We start from the raw sequence: 12,254 nt of genomic DNA, 5'->3' as shown, positions 1-12,254 counted from the left end.
CAATGTAGTAAGTGTAGGAAATTAAGCCACAATTCTAGGAGGTGTCCCATACCTCCTCCTGTGGTCAAGGAACCACCTGCTTCAAATAATGGGGCAACTACTGATGCAAGTACAATTGCTGATAGGAACCAAGCTAATGGGAACCAAAATGCTACTGTTGCCAACCAAGGTCCCTTTGGTTCAATCCCAGGTAGGTGTTTGAAAATGAACCTTTTGGCAATGTCAAAAAAACTCAGGTAATGTTTCCTTATTCCTTCTAAAGTTGTTATCCATAACTTGTTAATTTTAAATTGTCATTTGCTAAAATGTTATCATCTTTTTTATTTGTCAGTCAAATAACTATAGAAAACATGGGACAACATCAAAGCATGATAAGGGAAAAAATATTCCAACCACTAGTAAGGCTTCAACAACATCAAATGGTAAAAAGGAAAAAACAAAAACTTCTACAACAACACCAAAGACCAGGAAGCAAATGACCCTAACTACTGTCCAAAAAACCCTACTTCTATCCAAAAAAACCCTATTTTTGTCCAAAAAAAACCTAACTGCACCAAACAATAAAAAGACTAACTCAACACAATCAACTAACTCAGCACCGTCACCATATGTATCTACATCAACACTAACCCCCAACAAGCTTCAACCACCATCATCAATCATTTTAGGAGAAGGACCAAAAACCCGGAAGCAAATGAGACCACCTATTGAGAATGTATTTCTTAGGAAAATGTGTAAGTTGTTTGCAAAGACATCTGCTTCTACAGCCCCATGAGCCATAGAGCGAAACATTGACCAGCTGTGACCATGCCTTAATCACCCGAATCAACCGTATCAGCTTGCACCAAATCAAAGTCTCACATTAAGCCATGAATTATCAAAGTTTAAATTTTATGAAAACTTAAGTTAAGGCTAATTATAGAGACTAAAAATATCTTTTAAATGATATAGAGACAACACTATCGGTTGATAATTAACTTACATTGTTGTTACTGTGTTACATGTCACAACTTTTCTGAGGGCATGCACAGTAAATACAAAGAGCAAAACATTGACCAATGACCATACATTAATCATCCGACTCAACCGTATTGGCTCGCACCAAATTAATCGTCTCACATTAAGCCAGGTGCCTAACGATTAGATCATGTACCACATAGCATTAACTTCATCACAACCACCAACAAACCAAATCCTGCCACATGCCCTCTCCTATGCGATATTCTTATTACATCTCAACTTTAGGGTGTGTAGACGGATGCATTCTCGTATAATTTTTAAATGGACTTTCATATAATTTTTAATAAAAAAAATTTTTCTTTTTGTTTTAAAAAAAGAAACAAAATTACTATAGAAGAAAGTAAAATACGATCATAATAAAGAATAACTATCCAAATATAAATAACATAAATGTTGTAGAAAAACACCAACCACATACATACTGTGCATAAATCATATCACGTAACCAATAGTGCAAGAAATTACATTTTTGTATTAATTTTCATTACCCTTACTTAAATTAACATCCTACTCGGATTGTGAAGCATTGAACATTCAACGAAACAGGTGGTTAGTAAGACCCAAAAGAAAATGAACATATGATAATATTTATTGCTGCATACACACCACTTGTGTGTATTTGTGTTCCCTCCCACCTACGTTATTACTCCCATCTCATGTTCCATATTAACCCTACCCTTACAACACCTTACTCAACAAGTAATAAGCAAGAAACTCCAAAGCAAAAAAGAAGAAAATTCACGTTATATTGTTAGTTTTGCCATTTCTTTCTTTCTTTTGAGTAGTGATGGCTAGCCTCAAGGTTGCATTTGTGGTTGTGGTGTTGTGCATTGTTGGTTAATTTGAAAATCGAGATAATACTGGATAAATCTGAAGTCGTGTATAACACTTTCAGATTGAATCAAATTTCGGGGTTCAACCAAAATTGTTCAATCGGATAAAATCAGAAGATTATAATTCAAGAGTTTTGTTTTGGTCTTGTATGTTTTGTCACACCGTTATGCTTTCTGAACCAGAATGATTATTTATGATCAAAGAACAGGTGGTTTTTGGCGGTTGATGGAAGTTTTTTCTTTTTAAAAAATTCCGTTGATGGAAGTTTTAGTAACTTCCATGTAACTTCCAAAATTTTCCTAAACCGAACATCTCGTTATTACATTAAAACAAGTGTGCACTCTTATTTTAACATAATAAAGAGATCAATTACACTAAAATGTCCAACAAACCTCCCCCATTTTAGTGTAATTACCGATCAAATCACCAAAGTCATAACATACCACAAACTACTGCATAGATGAAATATCGTGACGATTGAATTTCATCTTAGCAAATTACACGTTTCAAATATTCGAATATCAGGGTGTCACTAAGGATTGAACCCTTTCTATTCATAATGAATACATGAAGATAATGTGCACAATAGTTTATAACATTACTCTTGCTCGACACTAGTTTACTAGCCTGTGTCCCTATCCTTCATAAGCATATCAAAGCCAAGTCCCAGCTTCTTGAAGCGGCTAAATTTCATGCTTATATAGGTAGTCCTTTTCTTTCTTGCACCTGCAAATGCAATTTTTCAAAAGAACCATTGAGAAGTTATACTTCAACATCCTTAACTTACAGAACCGAACACATTCCTTTTGGGATGCTTTCGATGATGTGTTCCAATCTCTACATGTTAAGCTTTCCACATTGAATTCAGCACCTAATGTCATATTAGATGGGAATTGGGTATCTTAACATAAGAGATTTCAGATGGACTTTAATCCTAATCCCACAGCCGACCTTTTCACGAGATCTCTACTTAACCCTTTGGTTAAATGATCGGCCAAATTATGCTAAGTTCTCACAAATTCCACTGATATCACACCATGCATGATTAACTCCCGAACCATGTTGTGTCTAACACCCAAGTGTCTAGACTTCCCATTATACACTTGACTATATGCCTTAGCCAAAGTTCATATAGGGTAACCTTATTCCTTTTGTTAGGAATTCAGTTCAACAAGTAACAGGCTGTCAACATAGCCTCACCCCAAAATTCTTCACTTAAACCCGAATAGGATAACATGGAATTCACCATTTCTTTCAAGGTTCTATTCTTCCTTTCGGTTACACCATTCTGTTGTGGTGTATAGGGAGCTGTAGTTTGATGTATTATTCCAGTAGATTGAAAATAAAACGGATCATAATACTCACCTCCCCTATCCGTACGAAGAGTTTTGTTTAGCCCATTTTGATGAAGTTCTACCTCTTTCTTATAAATTTTAAATTTATCAAGAGCTTCATCTTTTGTATTTAATAAATATACATAACAATACCTTGATGCATCATCAATAAAAGTAACAAGATATTTTTTATGACCTAATGATGGAGTAGCATGCAAATCACACAAATCACTATGAATAAGGTCTAAGACTTTAGTCTCACTTTTAACATCCTTAAAAGGTTTCCTAGTGATCTTGGTCAACATGCAAGTTTTGCATTTTTCAATGTTCATATCAAAAGGAGGAATCATACTTGTTTTTGACATATCTTTTAATCTTTTGTAATGAACATGTCCTAATCTAGCATTCCAAATTTCTGATTTTGTCATATTAGTTATAGAACTACACGAGGCCATACAAACAGATTCATGAACAAAAGGAATATCAATGTTTAATTTGAACATTCCATTACAACGATAATCAAATCCAACAAACGAACCATGTCTTGACAGGATGTACTTGTCACTTTCAAGTACTTGCTTGAAACCACAATTATTTAAAATCATACCAGACAATGAGTTCTTACGAATACCAGGTACAAATAAGACATTATCCAAATACAAACTTTTTCCGGAAGTAAAAACTAAATTCACACAACCTAATCCTAGGATTGGTTCAGTTGCAACATTGTCCATCTTCACAATAGAGCCATCATCGATTGGTCTAAATTCCTTGAACCAACGACAATCTTTGCACACATGGATTGTTGCTCCCGAATCAAACCACCAAGCAACGTCATCATCCTGCACATAGAATGCATCAGATATTAGTGATACATAATTTGAATTCATATTCGAATTAAAATTATTCACTACAATCTAACCTTGTTGCTTTTCAGGATCATTAGACCCACTTGGACCAGCCTTGTTCTTTCCTTTGAACACCCGGCAATCCCTCTTTAAATGACCAGGTTTCCCACACTTCCAACATGACAATTTTGTCTGTTTGTTTGGACCTTTGTTCTTCTTTCCTTGAAATTTTCGTTTGTTACCTTTAGCATTGTAATTTTGCTTAACTGTTCCACTTTCCTCTACCATATTAACGGAAGAGGAACCTGCTACGTTTTTATCATTGACTTTGTCAATTTCCTGAGCCCTCAGCGACTCCTCAATCATGAAATGACTATCGAGTTGAACCAGAGTCAACTCTTCCTTCTTATGTTTCAAGGTATGCTTGAAGTCTTTCCAAGAAGAAGGCAGTTTATCAATTATAGATGAAACTGCAATAGATTCATCCATTTTCAAATCATGTTGAGTAAACTGACCCAAAATCCGCAGCAGTTCATTATATTGTTCCATAACAGGCCTCGAATCAATCATTTTGTAATTAAAGAAATTACTAACTAAGAATTTGTTACTTGAGGCATCTTCTGCCATATACTTGGATTCAAGAGAGTCCCATAATTCCTTAGCAAACTCAACATTTTGATAAATATCAAAGAGAGAGTCAAACATACCGTTCAGAATGTGTCCATGACAAATGTAATCGTCGTTCTCCCATTTCGAATGCTTCCTTGTTTGATCCAGAGTTTCGTCTTCCATAAACACCGACATCGGTGTACTCAGCACATACACCACCTTCAATGTTGTCAAGAGAAAGCACATCTTCTTTTGCCATCTCCTGAAATCCTGCCCTTCAAACTTGTCCAACTTCGCAAACTTGTTTGTCATCTTCGAACTATCGTTCGTCATCTCGAAAGATTTGATTCAATCTTTTGTTGGTTAATTTGAAAATCGAGATAATACTGGATAAATCTGAAGTCGTGTATAACACTTTCAGATTGAATCAAATTTCGGGGTTCAACCAAAATTGTTTAATCGGATAAAATCAGAAGATTATAATTCAAGAGTTTTGTTTTGGTCTTGTATGTTTTGTCACACCGTTATGCTTTCTGAACCAGAATGATTATTTATGATCAAAGAACAGGTGGTTTTTGGCGGTTGATAGAAGTTTTTTCTTTTTAAAAACTGCCGTTGATGGAAGTTTTAGTAACTTCCATGTAACTTCTAACCGTTGATGGAAGTTTTAGTAACTTCCATGTAACTTCCAAAATTTGCCTAAACCGAACATCTCGTTATTATATTAAAACAAGCGTGCACTCTTATTTTAACATAATAAAGAGATCAATTACACTAAAATGTCCAACATGCATGGTTGTGGTGAGTGCACCCATGGCAGATGCTAGGATCAACTGCGGACGTGTCGCGGCCGTGGTGTCTCCATGCCTTGGCTACCTTCGGAGGGGCGGAAGACCACAGGCGAGGTGTTGCAACGGAGTGAGGAACCTTCACGCCCTGGCCAAGACCACCGCTGACCACAGGACGGCATGCAACTGCCTGAAAACCTTTGCAAGAGGTCTTGGTAGGGGTGTCAATGCCAACAATGTAGCTACACTCCCAAGAAAATGTAGAGTCAACATCCCCTACAAGATCAGCATCTCCACTAACTGCAACACGTATGTGAGACTGACTACTCACTCCATATGCTTTCATTTCCTCATACATTTTCATTCAGTAACTCCTCAGAGCAATTTCACTAGAGAGCAATGATACACAAAGCATCATTTATTTCACTAATACCTAAAGTGCAATACTCACTCTATATATATATATATATCCTCACATTGGTAAAGAGAGTAGTAATTTTTACCAAGGGGATTAAGTCTAGTGGTAGGGAGTCAGGATGGGCCCAATGGTAAGAGAGATCTAAAATAAATTATAAAAGAACGAATTGTATGTTAATTTTTTTTTGTTAACATATGTGATTTTTTTGTTAATATATGTGATTTTTTACTTTATAAAAACTAATAACAAATATTTTTTTGTGAGCCTAAAATATAAATTTTAATTACTTTATCTTTAAATTGGTCCTATTCCATTAAAGAAAGTTTTCACAACTAGTATCTGATCATAACTTAAACATGATTGACATGGAAAGGAAATATATACCATGGGAAACTAAAAAAAAGAGTAATGTTTGATTTTAGATTCTCAAAAAAAGTAAATGGATTCTTTTTATTTTCTATTTATGAAAATTTGTCATATATGATATATGAACTCTAAAGAGACCAAAGATGATATATTTTTTTTTGGAAAGATAAGGACCACAAATAATACCTTTACATAAATGAAAGGCAGCAAATGACAATTTATTTTTTAGGGACTAAAAAAGAACATTGTATTATTTGAAAGGACTAAAAGTATATCTAACCCCATTTTTAATTATTAGTTAAAATCTAACCTTTACTGTACCGAGTCTCATTTATAATTTTACATAATAAAAAATTATTTTTAAGAAAAGAAAAAAGAGGTTAAAAGTATGTTATTAACTTTAATCGTACTTAAATGGTGTTCAGAAGTTTAATTAAGAACTAGCTAGTGTCATAAGTTTGTGTAATTTGTTACGCATTCATTTTGTAACTTTATTTTACTTGACGAGCATATAGATGATTATTTTAGTTTGAAAACTTGTAGTTATTTGAGTTGATTTGTTAAATGGTTTGTGCAATATTGCAGCATCAGGTAAGGATGGATGATGAATCTCAGGATCTTGTACAAGGAAGAAACAGCAGGTCAATTTTTCAGTCGAAGGATACTATATATGATAATAGTGCTGCTGAATTAACTAATGAAAATAATTAAAGGGAGGTTGATGAGGGCTCCACTTGTGCGAGTCTCCTCTTGATCTCGGTGTGTCTCTTAGTTTTTTCCGACTTTGGTCCAGTTATTATGTTATTATTGTACGTGTTCGCTGAAATTTGTCTCATTTGGTTGTTGCATGTAATAATGACATATATATTGTGCTGTAATTCCTTGCTACTTGCTAGTTTACTTTTGAAAACTTTCGCAGTTGTCTTAATGATTCTCCTCACCTTAATTCCAAATCATTTCTCTGCATATATAGAGTATTATTGGAATCATCAGCCTCTCAAATAAAATTCTTCTAGACATATATAGTTGACAAAAATACACGGTGTATAAATATTTATTTTATATAATTAAAATTTATAATAAATAAATATTTTTAATTATATAAATTATATTATAATATGTTAGAAGAGTGTTTTAATTGTATGGTTCAATTTATTAGTGACACCATGGCAAAAAATAATACTATGGTTAGTAATTTTTATCAAGTTAAGAGGTCGGTGCAGAAATTGGGTCTCAGTTGTTTGAAAATTGATTATTGCCCGAACAGATTCATATTGTATTACAAAGAAAATTCAGATAAGAGTATAACTAATTTTTTTTTTTTGTAAGTGATCGATACTTGACAGCTAATAGGAGAGGGATTAAAAAGAAGTTTCCTGATAATAAAAAAAATGTGGTACTTTCCACTCATTCCAAGACTAAAAAGATTGTACTCTTCAATGGTCACTACATCTCACATGAGATGGCATAGTGAGAATTAGAGAGACCCGAATGTCATGTGTCATCCATCTGATGGTGAAGCGTGGAAGCATTTTGATAAAATGCATCTAGAATTTAGTTAGGACCCTAGGAATATCATATCAGGGTTATGTTCAGATGAATTTAGTCCTTTTGGTCAATTTGGGAAGATTTACTCTTGTTGATCGATTATCTTAATTCCATATAATCTTCCTCTTGGCATGTAAATGAAGAGATATGTTTTTAACTGTCTTAATTCCAAGTCCATTAGATCCAAGACACAAGATTGATGTGTACTTGCAACCACTCATAGATGACTTGTGCACCTTGTGGAATGATATACCAACTTTTGATGTGTCATTGAGGTAGAATTTTTTTATGAAGGCTACTTTGATATGGACAATCAATGACTTCCCAGCTTATGGGATGTTGTCAGGTTGGACAACTGCTAGCAGACTTGGTTGTTCCATATGTATGGAACAATCGAAGAAATTCACAACTTTAAATTTTCACAAGGTCTATTATTTTGATTGTCATCACCAATTTCTTTCGCTTAATCATGCATATAGGAGGAATAAAAAATCATTCAAGAAGGATCAGGTTGAGACCTCACCCCCTCCTCCATGTTTGTCTAGTCTTGACATTTGGAATAGAGTTGCACATTTATCGCTCTGTCTTGAGTCACAAGAAGAAAAAGATTTTCCTGGTTATGGTATTGAACATAATTGGAAGAAACAAAGTATATCTTGGTTGTTGTCGTATTGGAAAACATAGTTTTTGCATCATAACATTGATGTCATGCACACGGAGAAATGTGCTTATGAATGTCATTAACATTGTGATGAACATCTATGGCAAAAGTAAGGATACACCGAATGCTCGAATAAATTTAGTAGAAATATGTAATCAGAAGGAGCTTGAGTTGGTAGATGTTGGTCGTGGCAAGTTTTTTAAACCAAAGGTAGCTTATGTAATGACAAAATCCCAGAGACTCATTATTCTTAAATGGGTCAAAGAATTAAAGTTACCAGATGGCTATGCCTCAAATTTAGATCGGTGTGTGGATCTTAACAAGGGAAAAATCATGGAATGAAAAGTCATGATTGTTATGTTTTCATGCAACAGTTGCTTCCAATTACATTTGACTCATTACGAAAACCTATTTGGAAGTCACTTGTTAAACTTAGCCAATTTTTCAGAGAACTAACTTTGACAACATTAAATGTTGAACAACTAAGAGTTATGCAAAATAACATACTTGTGTTGTTGTGTAAGTTAGCACAAATATTCCCACCAAGCTTCTTTGATTCAATGGAGCATCTTCTAGTTCATCTACCTTATGAGGCAAGAATTGGTGGTCTGTTCCAACATCGTTAGATGTATCCTTTCGAGAGGTATAAAATGAGTAATCATTTATACACCATTGTATTATAAAGTCATTTTTTAAAAACTACTTATTCATATTAATTTTAGGTTTTTACACTCCCTAAAAAATAAAGTCAAGAATAAGGCTAGAGTCGAGGGATTGATTTGTGAAGCGTACTTAGTGAAGGAGACATCTACCTTTGCCTCGTTTTACTATCTTGATCAAATTGCAACGACAAGGACTAGGATGTCTCAGAATATTGATGCAGATGAAGGTTATTCTTCTTCTCCTCCTATACCAATTTGCAATTACCCAGGAAGAGCGAGTGGTAAATCCAAAACATACTTTTTGGACCAAGTTGATCTTCATGTTGCTCACATGTGCGTTCTTCAAAATTGTCCAAAGTTTGAGCCATATTTAGAGTAAGATGATTTTAATACTTTTATAACTCTAATTAATAATTTAATGATGTTATGTTGTGTATTTTGAGTAATTTGTTTTCTTCTTTCCAGTATTTATGAGAATTTTTTGAGGAAGCTGAATCCCATTGCTTCAGATGCTCAGCTTAACCAAGATATTTCATCCAACTTTCCTACATTTTTCAAGTAATATGTAGGTTAACACCTTATATATTATTCAAATAATGTTTCTTCCATAATGATATGGTCTTATATACGACATTAATTGTTAAAATTTTTAGGTTCTAAATCCAGAAAATAATATTCAAGATTCAAAATTGGTTAATTTGGCATGGGGACCTAAGAGAAAAGTTGAATCATGGCCTATCTACATTATAAATGGATACAAATTTCAAACTGGAATGAAGACATGAATTCTTCTAATTATGGTGTTTATGTACGGGGAACTAATGGTCAACTAGAATCTTATTTTTATGGAATGTTGTCTGATATTATTCAATTGGAGTATAGTAGAATCCCGTTGGTGAAGTTAGTTCTATTCAAGTGTGATTGGTTTGATAATACTCCTTATATAGGGACACGAGTAAATAAAAAGTATGAGTTTGTTGAAGTAAGGTAATCAAAAGGATATACTAAAGCATACGACCCATTCATATTTGCACAATAAGCAGAACAAGTTTATTACACAACATATCCCAAGGGACATCGAGAATGGTTAGCCGTAATGAAGACAAAAGCTCGCAACATAACCACTGACAATATAGTAAGTGAAACTAAGCAAGAGGTTCCATACCAAGATGATGAGCTTGTAGGGCTTCAAGATGTGTTGGAAGTTGACCCTGATGTCATTAATGAATCTCTTGTAGATGTTGATGGCGGTGGAGAAGAGATAAATGCAGATTTACTTAAACATCTAGACTTGATTGGACCAAACGAGGATGAATGCATATTAAGTGAGAATGAGATTGAGAGTAATTTTGATGATACAGATCCTTCTTAGATAATTCATACATTAAAGTTGATTGCATATCTTATGTTCATTGTGTGTGTGTGTGTGTATAGTTACATTTGTATGACTGTGATTTGTAATAATTATTACTTTTACTCTTGTAGTGAATATGAAAGAGAAGATGAGTTACCTATTTTGGTGTGGAAAATATGTTTATGTGAGTTTTCATTAACAAGTTGGGTTTATTTGTTTGGTACTTCACTTTTTATTTATTTGTTATTAAATATCATATATATATATATATATATATATATATATATATATGTATATATATATATGTATGTATGCATGTATATGTACGTGTGTAACAAAATCAAATAGGTAGATAACAAACAGAGGTAGAAGTGGTGGTCACAGAACATTTAATCGTGGTACAAGACGTGTTGTTAGTTTGGGAGCTCCAATTTCCACTAACCCTTTCACCTCTTCCATTCACATATCAACCTCAGAGTCGATGATTCGTGTTATTGCACCAGCACCACACACAGTTCCTATAGCTCAAATATGACCTTTGTAAGTGAGTCAATTCCTATTACCCCTGTTGAAGAGGCTTCACCTTCAGCATCATATGATTCTCTTACACCTGAGTACCCACCTAATCCAAATTGTGAACATATTGTTGATCAGAGGCCTTTCATTCGTGCATATAAAGGAGAGTAAGTGCATTTTTTTTAACTAATTTTTCTTAAAAAAATTTGAATGTGGTATTGACAATGTTTTTGTACATAGGTTTCAACCAACATATGGATGTTCTAGTATCATATCAAATATCATTAGGGCAAAGTTTGATGAACCAACTGCAAGTTGGTTGAAGGTATCGATTGACCTTCGTGATAAGTGGTTTAGAGAGTTTAAGGTAATTTGAATTATGGTTTAATTTAAAATGAATTGTTTTTTGTATCATTTCTAATTTAGTTCTTGTTTCCTATTTTATGCAAAAAGAGTATAGGTGGTACCCAGTAGAAGAGCGAACCATTAATGCTATTTTTGAGACAAAAGTTTCACACATTTTGAAAAATGCAATAAACAAGATCAGAAATGGTCAAGATTAAGGAAAGTGGATAACAACCAATGTTGGAGGAGCCTTGGATGAACATTGGTTCTACAGATTTCCTAAACAAGAGCTCCACTGCCAAGGCGAATCGATTTGTTGATAGAGGAGCCTCAACATACTGTGGTTCCATATCTACTACAACTCACTTCGAAAAGCAAGTAATTTCACTTTATATATATATATATATATATATATATATATACACACACACACACACACACACTTCATTGATTTTCAATTCAATGTAATCAATTAAATGTTTTACAATTTTAATTTTTTAAATTTATGTAGTCAAAGGAATTTCAAAGACCACCAACTGCTTTCGGAGGTGATGGAGAAAACTAAGAAACTGAAGTCGGGAGAATGGATCAATGATAAGTCCTTTGAATTTGTTGTAAGTTATTTTTTCTAATTATATCACTTTATTTGATATATAGTAGTTGATATTATAAATGAACCCTTACCTTTGGTTAATATCTCTTGAACTTATTTACACATCTTGATTTTCTTTTCTTTAGCTAGTGTTAAGTGTTTGTGATTGGCTAGTATAAACTTTGAAGCCTACTATAATAGATTAAAGTCAATTTTTTCTTGTATTAGTGGTGATTTTCTTGAATATTAATCATTATATACCGCCTACACATTTAACAATTTATCTTTATACCTCACTTTATATTGAAGGAAAAATATCAACATCGTCAAGAGGAAATCTTACAACATTTGACAAAGGA

The sequence above is a fragment of the Glycine soja genome, chromosome 1 (genome assembly GCF_004193775.1).
Source record: "Glycine soja cultivar W05 chromosome 1, ASM419377v2, whole genome shotgun sequence".
In the NCBI taxonomy this organism is placed as follows: Eukaryota; Viridiplantae; Streptophyta; class Magnoliopsida; order Fabales; family Fabaceae; genus Glycine; species Glycine soja.
Note: the sequence above shows the minus strand (reverse complement) of the source record.